General features: G+C 52.0%; 1 long non-coding RNA gene across 1 annotated transcript in view; it reads left to right on the forward strand.

Annotated features, from left to right (window-relative positions):
- The first annotated feature begins 1,020 nt into the window (after positions 1-1,020).
- Positions 1,021-12,913, forward strand: part of LOC308177516 — a 74,862-nt gene continuing 62,969 nt past the window's right edge. The window contains exons 1-2 of the long non-coding RNA XR_013939182.1: positions 1,021-1,621; positions 2,148-2,241. This is a non-coding gene — a long non-coding RNA (uncharacterized lncRNA). The remainder of the gene's footprint in view (positions 1,622-2,147; positions 2,242-12,913) is intronic.

A 12,913-nucleotide genomic window follows, 5' to 3' on the forward strand; every position in this document is an offset into this window, starting at 1 on the left:
AGAAAAGGTTTTTTAATGTTGTTATTTCTTCCTAAAAGCTGCACGAACACTCTTCCTGATCTATATCCGTGTATAATGTTGCATTTCTTTATTTGGGCTCGTGGTATCCTCAACGACTTGGTGGGAGGATACCAACAAAGGGATGATTGTGGAATGGCCCCACAGGACCAGCATTTATGCGCTGGACATTTTCTGGGATGAAGGTCAGCGAGGACAGCCCGGAGCACCGTCCCCAGCTTCTCCCCCTGCTTCCCCAGGCCCCGTCCAGGAGCTGCTCGCAGCCACGCTGCTGCCTGGCGCCGTGGGCTCCAGCCTGGTCCCTCACGAGCGGGTGCCTTGTAAATTTGGGCAGGTTTGGGTACGTTCACGTTCACTAGGGCAGCAGCACGGCCACGAGCAGCCAGACACCCACGTTTCGGTGTTGTGGCACGGCAGGTTTCAGGGCACGACACCCAGCCTACGGCTCGTGCCACGGCCAGAGTCAAGGCTGGCATTATTCACTCTATAGCAGGCAGTCAGCTCCCTGCTATCCTCGTCCATCACGGGGGAAAAGCCTTCCCAGGGAGGCACGGAGCCGTGCTGGATCGTCTGCCCGGTGCTGGGCCCGCTCTGCTGCCTGCCGGAGGAGTGGGGCAGGCGGAGGGGCGGCAGCAGGCGGGCAGCGAGCCTCCTGCCCCGCTGAGCCTAAGGCGTGAACCGCCGCGCCGTGATGCTCCGACAGCAGCTCTGCTGCCTTCCCCAGCCGGGGGAAAAGGCCTGCCTCTTCCCTGCGTCTGCCCTGGGGCACGGCAGCCTTGCAGGAGCGCTGCCTGCCTGCAGCGACAGGGCCGCAGCCCTGAAGCCCGGCGCCTGCTGCGAGCCCGAGCCCTGGCGCAGGCAGGTTCTGGCCCAGCTTTGGGCCGAGCGGGGCCGTGCCGTGTGCTCGTCCTGGGAAACTCTTCCCTCCCTCCTGCTAGCGAGCGGAGTGCCTGCAGTGAGCCCTTGTCAGGGGCGCTGCTGTGCTCCTAACGCTGCTCGCATTGCTACGCTTTGTTGCTTTGTATTTTTTAAGCCTACAGCACTTTCTTCATGGTTAATATGAAAAGCGGCCAGCTTCCTGAGCACTCGGGAGGAAAGATGCAACTCTTAGGAAGAAGATAAAGAGCTTCTGCAATTATTTATGCACAGAAAATCGATCAAACTGTAATGAATCTCATTTAAAAAACAACTGTGTGTATTTGTGTGGTTGTAGCTCCTGCAGCTGGTGTGAGAAGGAAAAGCTGTTCATCTATCGCAGGTAGATGGGATGAGAAATTGCCCACCAAAACACTTGTCCAGAGGCAGCGTCAGACGAGAAGGGACACTCCTTGTGCCGCGGGGCAGGGATGCCACCTGGTCCTCAGCGCACCAGGAAAGCACTCGGTGCTGTGGGAGCGCAGGCTTCCGCTGGTGGCTGCGATGGAGACACCTGGGGGGCGTCGCCAGGATTTTATTTAATACTCAGTCGGCTGCTGGGAAACAGGTGGCTGCATCTCCGCTGGGGCCTGAGCCTCTCTTGGCAGCTGGGTGCTGCTGCAGGGGCTTGGAGTTTGCTTTGTCCTCCTGCTGTGGCGCTCTGCCTGCCCCTGGGTGCCGGCCTCAGGTAGGAGCCTCTGGCTCTCGGGTTTCTGTGCTGGAGGGGATGGCAGTGCTCTGCAGCTTGACCTGAATAGCGTAACTGCTGCTTGAAATCGGGCTGACTTAAATTGAGATTCTGCGTGACGTTTATAAGCAAGCTTTACTTTCCTTCTCCGTGTTCAGCTTTTCCCTTTGTAACACCTCAGGAAAAAAAAGATTTTAAATACTAAAAACTGGTCAGAGAAGCTGTCGTGTAATGGCTGTGAAGCTTCTGAGTTGGTGTGCTACAATAAAACAAAGTACTAGAATAAATCTCATTAACAAGTAAGCAGAATGTATATTGTTCGGAAAGCCCCATAAAATCTCTGCTACCTGCCAACGACGAGGCTGTAACTGCTTTTCTCTGCAGGTATTGCGGAGACCCACAAGTTGCCCTTTACTATGAGGAAATATAAAGCAAAGGCAGTAATTAATGATAACCCAGCGTGATGAGAAGTGTTCTACCAGGCAGGAAATTGTGTTTAAATACAGACGAGCTCTTTCTGTTACAGCAGCTGAGCCTGAGCCTCCAGGAGAGAGTACTGCGATTGGATTCAGAAGCACAACAGCAAATTGCTGACAACCTTTACATACGCGTGTGTGTGTGTATGTATACAATCATGGGTTTTATTTAGTTATCCAAATTTTTCTTTAGTCTCTGACCTGATCAAGTACGTCTGTTGTTGTTATTGTATAAACAACCTGGCCACCAGCTTCTCTCCCTGTATAAGGAGAGGAAAGCAGACTCGTGCCCGGGCGGGGGGCTCAGGCTGTCGCCAGCAGGTCCCTGCACCAGGCCCTGCTCCCGGGGGGCTTCCGAGCACCCAGCCCCTGCGCTGTGGGGCTGGCAGCAGCCAGGCGTGGGATCAGGCCCGAGAGCCGGTGTTTGGTGGCTGGGGTTTGCTCGCCGCGTCACCGTCGTCCTTCTGAGCAGACGTGCCCCAAAACTCGCTCCTGGTGCCCCAGCACATCGCTGGTGGTGCCGGAGCAGCCGTGGGGCGACGGGGTGGAGAGGGCAGAGCCGGGCGCTCCCCGTCCCGCTGCTCAGGGTGGCCGGGCTCGGTCCGTGGGGACGCTTGCTCTGGGGCAGGAGCGCACATCTCACCTCTTGTCTTCTTCCTGTCGGGTGAATAAATCACTTCTTGGCAATTACTTCTGCCAGGAACCTAACATCTCTTTAGAGAGAGGGAAGTAAAAATAGAAACAGGAGGGAAATTAATGTTTGGGGAATGTGATGCAACATCTAGATTCTCAATACTTTTCTTTGCTTCTAAATCCAAAGAAGGATAAAAAATGCAAGTGTGTTTGAATGTGATATAAAGGCTAGTACTGAAACTGCAGGCTTTGGACACGAGGGAGATCTCCTGGAAGCTGTGCTGCCGGTTCCCCTGCTGGTGCCGCTTCCTGCCTGCAGCATCCCTTCCCCGCTGCCTGCTGGCGCCTGCAGCAGCCTCCCCGCGGCGAGGGAGCCAGAGCCGTCCTCTGCTGCCTGCGTCCGCCTCTGTGCCAGAGAAGGTCCGAAACAGGGTGCTGGGCTGCGGGGCTCTGCACAAGGAGTGCAAACGTAGGGGTGGGGTGGTGCAACACGGGCATCCCTGGAGTCGTTTGTATGATCAGCTTGAACTCTGATCCCCCAAAGCTGCTTCCTACAGAGGCTGATGTGTTTTCTATTGCCACACATGTTTAGATTTATGTCAGCAAGCACAATAACTTTATCCTTCATGATATGTCTTGGGAGAATGGTTTCACTCTGATGCCTTGGTTCAGGGTCAGCTCTGGTCAGGGCCTGTTCCGCTGCTCCCCTGCAGCGGGCTCTGCTTGGTGCTCCTCGTGGCCGTGCTAGCTCCTCGTGGCCGCTGCGCTCCTCGTGCTTGTAAGATCAGCGCAGAAGCTTCCAGGGTGTTTATGCTTGAGTTAGGGTAGATGCGGAGCTCTCACAGATAAATGCTCCCCTTGATCTACCTGACGGAGCTCACGTAACATCAAGTCATGCAGTCTGACTTTTAACATGAGAAACCGATGATTTTTTCCTCAATCAATCTTGTCAGGTGTATTATTTTTAAAATACATGAGCACATAGGAGCCAATAGTTATATCCAAAATCTGCATGTATCCGATCTCCGTGACTTTCTGCAGCCATCAGGGTCTGTGCCCGTGACATCCCGGCTGTGTTCGGCCGCTCCAGGAGCGGGCTTCCTGAGCAGACCACCAGCCAAAAGCCACCTTTCGTATTTTAAGATGTCCCTGAGCCTGTTTTTCACTCGCAGTACAAGTCCTTCCCCTCTGGTGTTCACCTTTATGTTAGGAGGTGCAAATAGCTGGGAAATTCCACGCTGTATGCTGACCTACTTTACAGCAGTTTTTTAAAGTACTGGGAAAAGAGCCAGGAAGTGAAGTCTTAAATTTTATTTTATTTTTTCGAGGTTGCCCATTAGCTTCTGTCGTTCCCTACAAGATGCGAAGCAGGCGTTGGAGTCGCAGCTGCAGCCTTGCTCCCCAGGTGAGCCCGGAGCTGTGCGGGCTTGTGGGGCATGGTGCAGCTCCCGGGGGGCTGTTGTGTGCCTGGGGCTTTGAAATCAGTTTGTCCTTCCTCAGTCGGGGCAGCCTGCTCTTACTGAGCTGCAGGATGCAGGAATAGCTGGTCAGGTTTTCTGAGAGGAGCTGGAATTACAAGGATGCAATTTTTATAGGTAGACAATCCTGGGGCTAGCTGAGAAATATTCCTGAGCGCATGGGGAATCCATTTAGTTTTCTCTAAGATCAGCCCTGTGTGTTGCTAGGAGGGGGGTACATTTGTGTACCAGATCCCGGTATCTACAAAGTCCATTGCTTTATTAATAGGTCTGGTACGGAGTTTGAGGTGGGGAAAAAGGCAGTGCGCATGTTCCTGGTTTCTCAGAAGCAAAATTTTTGGGGAAAAAGCTTAAACCTTTTCTACCTGCAGTGGCCTCCTCCATGAAGGTCATGGGAGAGCCTGGATGGGAAGGACCCGCTGGGGGCCTCAGGTCCCCAGGTCTTGGCAACGCCCTCAGTGAAGAGGAAGAGGGGCTTGGATAATGCCCTTAATATGCTTTAGCTGTTGGTTAAACCTGGAAGCGGCCAAGTGGTCATCAGGCTGGGCCTGCTGCACGCTGTAAGTTCCTTCCAGCCGAACTCAGTGAACCCGTCTACTCTAAACCGACATTCTTCGTTCATTTATTTTCCCCCTCCCTGGGCCCTGCTGCTTCTGCGTGCCCGCAACTTCCTGAGGCTTGTCGGGGTGCTGAGGGTTGCTGCATCACCTGCTGACTGGTCTCAGAAAATATCAGCTGTAACAATAACATCAGAGGGCTTGAGCTCCTGTTTTCTGTCGGAATGGCAGCAGTTTGCATAGCAGTCTTGTGCTTTGGCCAACGGATGTTTTTCCAGAAATGAAGACTTTTACTTGGTGTGTAGAAATTAAAACCAGAACAAGCACAAAATCCATGACAATGCACCTTAACGTCCTCAGGGAGTAAAGGGTCTAACAAGCGGCTTTTGGTAGCAAAACGGTGTTAGTAGTTACGTTTGTTGGTCTGATGTTAATTTACAAGTGAGCAATGGGCTTCTAGGGGGGAAACTTGTGCATTTTCACTCTCGCCTTTGCTTTGCTATGGAAAAATCACGTTCCAGCTCCTGCTGCAGGAGTTGAAATCTTCCCATCCTTTATGGTGGGGAAAGGACAGAGGTGCTTCAGCTTCTAACAACAGGGAAGCGTTGACTCAAATCCTTTTCTTCCCATTTAAAGTTCCAGAGGGGACCACGCTTCCCTGTTCCTCCCCAGACTGCAGCAGCAGCAGCTCCACGCAGCCCTGCCAGGTCTTCCACCTGCTGATTTTAAAGCAGCCTCTGGTAACGAGCCCCAGCTCCTAATTAGTGCCTTACCAAGAAGCCGTCTGCGTGGTGGTGGTGGGGATGGTGCCGCAGGCTGCGACGTGCGGGGACGCCTGGCCCAAGGCAGGCAGCAGGAGCCAGCTCGTGGCTTCTGGCTTCTGCCCGCGCTGTTTGCTGAAGCCTCTCTGAGCATGCTTAAGGCACAAGCATGCCGGCTCATAGTCAAATGATTTTTTCCTGGGTACACTTTATTTTACTTTAAAAGGAAAGGCAAGAGTAACACTGAACTGTGCAACTAACCTGAGTTGTTTTCTGTAGCCATCTTTGAATACCGCCGGAAACACAACTGAGCGCTAGGTAAGAGGTTGCCGTGCTGTAGTTGCAATTAGAGTGCCTTCTGCTCAAGTCCACGGGCTGCAGGTAATTTACAGAAAGTGCTTGCAGTACTCTGGATGCTTGCACTTGATGGGGAGAGAAAAGGAGGTCGGTGTTCACCTGAAATATGCTTGTTATTAGCTGCACTTCTTGGTGTTTCTGCAAGGCATAATTTAAAAACAATTTTTTTTTCTGAATTGCACCATCTGGAGGAGGAAAAAAATCAATAATGTATTTACATGAGGCTCAGTGGCTCTACCTACCGCTCTCACATCAGCGGATGCAGCTTCTGTTGCTCTGCCCCTTTCTGGTTATGGATCCAGGCGCGGTGCTCTGCCGGGGCACGGGGCTTGCAGTCCGTCCCCCTGCGTGGGGGTGGGTGGGCACTAGGCTCTGCTGCACCGACTGCCAGGGCCGGCAGTCACTATCTGGACTTTCTTTTGTCTGGAGGAAAAAAAAAAAAGGATTGAGAACTTCCAATTCCAGTCATGTTGGTAGAAGAAGGAGCGCTCCCTGCCTAACGAGATGAGACCCAGGCCCGATGACGTTAGCTGCTGGGAGAGAGGGCTAAGTCCTGGTTTGATGGCAATGAAGTGCACTTGTCCATGGCTTTTTTCCACTCCAGAGATCAGGAGCATGGACAGCACACTTCTCTGACTTTATTGAGTTGATCCCCAACCGCTTGTTGCCTACTGCCTTTGTTAGCTGGAGGAGGCTGCAGGATTTGCTGGATGATTTCAAATGCTCTTTTTTTAGATGTCACCAAAATAACATGTTTGCTCTGTTGTTTGGATCTCAGTTTTACTGGAACTGCAGATAAACCAAAGGTGAACAAAGAAAGCTTTGCCTTTTGCTGTGTCCCAGCACGGTCTCTAACACACAGCTGGCAGAACCGTAAATCTGAAACCTGCAGCCATAATTATCTGCCTGGGAGCGAGTCTCTAAGCTGTACAGTTGGTGGTGAATTGCATCTTAAAAGAAAGCTAGGCTCAACTAATGTTACAAGTGGCCGAAATAGCTTATTCTAGAAACAAATTGATGATGATAAATCTTTTACAGTGAATTTTTTTTTTTTTGTATGGCACTCCATCTAAATACATTAGAAATTGTTGGTGTTTTGTACTGCTAGTGAGAAGAAGGAAAATGCAGCTGTTCCCTTAGCGAGTGGATGCCTTCCTTGGGCTCAGAGAAAGCTTCGGGGTTAGCTGTCTGTTGCTACACTCTGTGATCAGGATAAAATTTCCTCCTGCTGTTGGAGGACAGGGCTGTGCCTCCCGGCAGCGTGGGGAGGATCAGGGGCCCCCTTCTCCTTGGTGTTCCCTGCCCAAGCAGTGCTGTGGGGCTCCTGGCCAGGCACTGTGCTCAAGCACCACGAGCCGTGCCTCCTTCCCACCTGTTCTGGGTGCGGTGGTAGTACTGGGGACTCGGAACTCGTGTGTCCGTGGGATGTGTCCAGCTCGCATTTCAAGCCTTTTCCTGCAAGGACGCCCAGTGCCTGAGAGCCTCACTTAGTTGTGAGACCCTACAGTCTGGAGCTAATGAGAAGTGCTTGCGTTGGCATCGTTGTTGACTGTATTAGAAGCAATCGATGGCTTCTGAATCGTGTTTTCACCTCTAGCCCTATTGCTGCGTGGCCTGAGCCAAGTGGCACTGCCGTTGTCCTCCCCGGCCCTCCGGTGCTGCGCAGCACGTCCCGACGGGTCACCGGGCCTGGCTGCGGCTCTCCCGCCCGCTGGCTGCGAGCAGTGAGAGGAGTCAAGAACCTGGGGAGAAGCAGCAGCTTGGAGCTCAGTTCCTCGGCTGTACGATGGGATCGGGTGTCCTTGGGCCCGGCAGCGGGCTCTGTCTGCTCGGCTGTGCCCGCTGGTGAGAGGCTGCCCGCGGCTGGGGCTGCGCTGGGGGGGTGGCAGCGAGCACAGGTCCCGTCCCCTTTCTCTTGGCTGCCCGCAGAGACAAACGCAGGGTGTCAGTTAACGGGGGACAAGCAGGCTCAGGGACAAGTAACAGGATGATCCCGCTGATGCCGGATCAACAATTAGGGGATTTTCTCCGGTGCGTTCTTGCTTGGAGCAGCACCTCGGTGCCGCCCTGGCGCTGCCGCTCTCTGCTCCCCTTCTTCCAGGCAGAGCTGGCTGCGGGTGAGCCCCGCTCTGCGGGAGGGCAGGGCAGTGCTGGCAGCTGCCTCCCGGTAGATTAGGCTGTAATTCGTGGGCTTTCATCTCCGGAGCCAGGGGAAAATTCTGCAATTTGGAGCAGGACTTCTTTTTTTTTTTTTTCTTGCTATTTCATCTTATGTTTCTTCTGTACTTGTTGCTGCTTTAGACTGTAATGAACTCCTTTTTTTTTTCTTTTAGGAAGAATTCCCATCACTTTGAAATTATTACTTTTTTTTTCTTTATTGGAAGATTTTTCTTCTTAATATCACTGACCGAGGGCCCAGAAGATCATGAATTAAATAGTAATTCTTCTGTCTTCGCTTTCCCATTTTCCTTCCATAAAATCCCTTCCTAATGACCAGTGATCGCAGCTTAGCCTGTAAGAGCAGGCTCTGTAAAAGCGAGCCCGTGAGCTGGGGGTTACTTCCAGCAGTAGCAGGTGATCGTTCAAAATCCCATTAAGCATGCAATTTCAGAGTGAGCTCGAAATGCGTGAGCAAGGAGCGAATATCGGGTAAATGCTCCTTTGTTTCACTTGCAGGGAAGTGTTCCCAAGAAAGAACTACCTGCTCTGTTCGGTGTTACCTGTGATGATCAACTGATTGAGTTTCATTGACCAGGTTAATATCGAGCCCTTGTGCAATTACTGGGAAAGAACAGAATGTGATTTCTTTTTGCCTTGCTTTTGTGATGTGGAAAGGAAGGTTTATATTTCAAATGGTCTTTTAATTTGTGCAAGCAGTCTCTTGAAAAAGACTTATTTAATTTAGGCCAGGTTAGGAAAGCAATTCTTGAGGTCATTCTTAAAGTAAGACTTTGTTATACCCCTCCACCCCCCTCTTTAATGCAGAGCTGCAGGAGGCTGTTAATCTTCATTAGGGAATAAGCTTGAATTAAGGCTGCATGGGCTCTGCAGCCAGAATGGTTCCACCTGCGTACTGCACGGAGCAGGATCACAACGGCTGCTGGCAACATGGGTTTTGTTCTCATTCTTCGTTTTATGTCTGTTCAAAATCTGATGGACCTCTTACAGGTCCATATTTGTTTTAAAAATTAGAATAATCCCTGCCTTCATGCCTCTGGTGCTACAAAATGGTTGATGGGAGGTCTGTAAACAGTTCGGGCTCCTCACGGGGCAGGGATCTGCTATATGGGGCAGGTGGGACCCAGCAGCACGATGGGGAAGGAGTTCCTAAAAGTCCTGGTCCTGGTTACTTCTAGCTCATACGCCTTTCTGAAAAGGGTCTCAAATGGGATCAGAAATCATATATTTTGGCATTAAATTTAACTGTTGAATTCACGTGAAAGTTTGGAAATCTAAGATCAATCAAAGTGTCTTTCTGTGATGAATCTGCCTTGTATTAAAAATAATAACAAGCTTGGCAATGGAAAACTAATATTAAAATGCCTTGTTTTGACACTTCTGACAGTATTTAATGAAATGTTGTCAATTGGTTATTTAAGAGCTTTTAATACAGTAACATTTTCCAGTGGAAAACAGGTTTGGTGTAAACTTTCTGTAAATGTTTTCAATTAGCAGGGCTGGCACAGAGGCAGAAAATGTCTTTTCATGCACGGGCATATGGAAGCTGGGGATGTTGCTAAATCCCAGCAGCCGTGTCAGCACCCGCTCTGTCTAACAAAGAGGAAAACGATTTCGTTTCATCTCCGTAGGAAACGAATAGTCAGTGGCTTTTTACGCCTGTTAAGTGAACACAAAGTATTAATCATAATACGTCTACACAAATCAAAGTAGTCCATCTGCTCTCGTGACCTGTCCTGCCCCTCGGTGGCTCTGGGATGGCTTCCTGCCCGCGCGGCCTTGTCTCCAGCCCCTGCCCACTCGGACAGGAGTAAGCCACGGCCCCTGTCTGCTGCCAGAGGGGGGCCAAAGGCTGATTTTTAAAACCTTGCTGCTCCGCTCCGGACCTTGTGCTCGTGGCACAGCTCTCACAACTGCAGGCGCCCCGCTGCTGCTGCAGGCCCTGCTGTGTGCGGGTGTGAAGGCCGGGCAGGGCAGGCCCGGGCAGGGCAGGCCCCGGCAGGGCTTCTGCCTGCGGGCAGGGGGCGGCCGGAGCCCCGCGCAGCCGGCGTGCTGCGGGCGCGTGTCCCGGAGGTGGCTGGAGCAGGGCGAGGGCAGGGTGCGGCGCCGCGTGCCACCTGCCAGCGCTGGGGCCTCCCTGCCTGCCGGGGCTCCGGGGCGGGAGCTTCTCTCTGCGTTGTGTTAGCCTTTGCCCGTTATTTCCACAAATCTATCCTATCGCTTCTGTGCGGTTTAGCTGTGTTTGGTGTTAAAAGGATCGCCATCTGTTAGTTTAACTTCTTGCTTGTCACTTCATTTCATGCCTCCTTATTCTTGCATTATGAGAAACAGCAATCAGTGAATTCCCTGGTTACGTCCTCTGACGCTCACAGCTTGACGTAGCCGCATCATAGCTGTCCTTCTGCAGTCCCTGTGGGCCAGGGGATCCTGGGCTTCGTTAAGCTGTCACTGGAGCTTTTCTGCTACTTGGTTCACTATTGTCAGCAGTCTGCGCCTCTTCTGAACTGTATTCAGAAGCAGCAGCCAGAAAAAAAAAAAAAAAGCCAGCAGTTAACAATATCAATTAGTCTTTTTTTTTAAACTACTAGCATGTGCACAGGAACACAAGTGAGCTCAGGTGGTTGTTGGGGTGTATGGGTTTTTTCACTTTTAGTTTCTTCCCTGTGATCTGTGCCTGATCCCTTAGAAGCAGGGCATAAGGTGTTTGGTTTATTCTGTGGTATGCAAAGGGTGGCATGGTTTCTGACTCCTCTGCACAGATCAGAGCATCCGTGGGCTCTGGCTGTGCTCATGAACCCCTCATGTGGCTGTGACAAGTCGGCACTGAGGAGCTGGGGGGGAACAAGCCAGGTGTTGTCTTGTTGGGCAGTTTAATACAAATGCCACCGTGCTGGCAAGGTAACGCTTCCCCAGCTCCGATCTCCTGTCTGTGCGAGATGCAGCGCGCTCGCGGCTGCCTGCATGCAGCACGTCTCCAGCGGCATCGCTGCTGCTGCCGAGGGGCAGGGCCGCCCCTTGGGTGGCGGGGGAAGGAGGCTTCATGGGGATCCATCCGGCGAGAGGGGAGGCATCTTCGTCAGAAAATGATCATAACTGCAGATGGTCAAATGCTGCTCTTGGCCTCATGCGTTCTGTGACTTTTATGGAGCTTCCTTATGATGGAGGTTTGGAAACAAAACTCTGCGCAGGGTGAGGCTCTGATCCTGCCTCAAAGCCCGTGGAGCCTGATCTCTTGGCAGCATGCTTCCAGGCTTGTCTACAGGGTTTAAAAACAGCAGCGCAGGACAGTGGGTTAGCTGAACTCCGTACCGATGGGCAAGGGACGTGGTGGATGGGCGGGGGAGGCAGCACCCGCTGGGGCGTGGGCTGGCTCCGTTCTCGCCTCCCCGTGCTCTGCTTGGTGCTTGCTCCTCTTTTAGAATGTCAGGATCTGGTGCAGAGAAAAAAACGCACCCCTTGTGTTATCAGGTGGAAACCTGCCATAGTGATGAATGTCTCTTCAAAAAAAAAAAAAAAAATAAAAATCAAGAGACCAGAGCCTGCATTTTTCTGTATGGTGCAGAACACCGTCTGTGTGTGTGGTCCACAGCAGGGTCCGTCTTCGGCATGCCATCACTCCCCTTGCAGCACGGAGTATGAGCCGTGTTCTCCACAGGGTTTTCGTGTGGCATTTAGGACTGTTTTACCTGCCTTAAAGCACCTCTTGGACAGGAGTCTACAGTCCAAGCGTGCCCTGAAGGTGTGTAGGATTGGAACAAGTCTCCTTCCCAAGCCACTGGGTGCCTTTCGTGGAGCACCACTAAGGTAGCGGGCGGTTAAGGTGGTCAGCTGCTGCAGCTCAGCTCCTGCTGCGTTGCAGGCTTTGGTAACTACGTGGTTGCTTTGTGCTGAATTTGAAACGACCCAGTCACGGTGCTGGGTGCGTGTTTCCTGCTACAGGATTTGCAGATGAACAAAATGGTATTATTGCAGTTACAGTTTGTGCTGCCAAGATAGCCAGCTCATAGGATGCTAGTCTTGCAAATTGTAGCTCACAGATCTGACGCATCAGCGTGCAGGCTGGGGACACAGAAAATGGCGAAAGCTGCAGCCACGCTGCTCATGTCGTGGTAAGGCCTGGGCCTGTTGTGTCCCGCTGCAAGGAACCAGCTGTTCCTGAGCCTCAGGGCACTGCCTGGTACTCCCGGACTTTGGCGATCAGACCTGAGTGTCTTTGGTTGTTGCCAAAATACCTCTGCCATTTTTCAGAGCTCTGCTGCAGGTCACTAGAGATGAGACTTCCTCCAGGCACGAGATCATCTGGGTTCTGAAGTCAGAGGTGATGCAGGCACCCGGGAGCCTGTGCTCCTTTGGAAGCCTACAGGAGGAGGGGGGAAAAGGCCTCCGCTTCTGGGAGGCAACAGAGCCCAAGAAATGCAATGCAATGCTGAAGTCAAAACCAAACTTTCAGAATGGTATATCTGGATGATAAAACTTAGTAACCGGTGAAGATTTTTCTACCATTTCCACAAAGTGCTCAGGTTTCATGTTGCTCAGATTCCTGTGCTGGCAAGAGCTGTCTGCTGCTGCTGGCACCGGGGGCTGCAAGCACCTCCAGCTCCTCCCTCGTCCTCACGCTTTCTGAGATTGCTTGGGACCAGAAGGCAAAGCCTCTGTACCGCAGCTGTTTGCCTTTGCCCATGTACGCTGCTCAGAAGAGGTAGGTAGGGGGTTAATTCAATACCAAGTGAAAATTGTTTCCCCCCATTTAGAATGAAAGTGCCTAACGAAAACGCATTAATCGTTCTGCCAGAGCGGAACGGAGCGTTTAGCGGAGTAAGCGGCAGTTGGGCCACTTCAGATCAATCTTCCC

The sequence above is a fragment of the Anser brachyrhynchus genome, assembly GCF_964034855.1.
Source record: "Anser brachyrhynchus genome assembly, chromosome: 14".
Lineage (NCBI taxonomy): Eukaryota > Metazoa > Chordata > Aves > Anseriformes > Anatidae > Anser > Anser brachyrhynchus.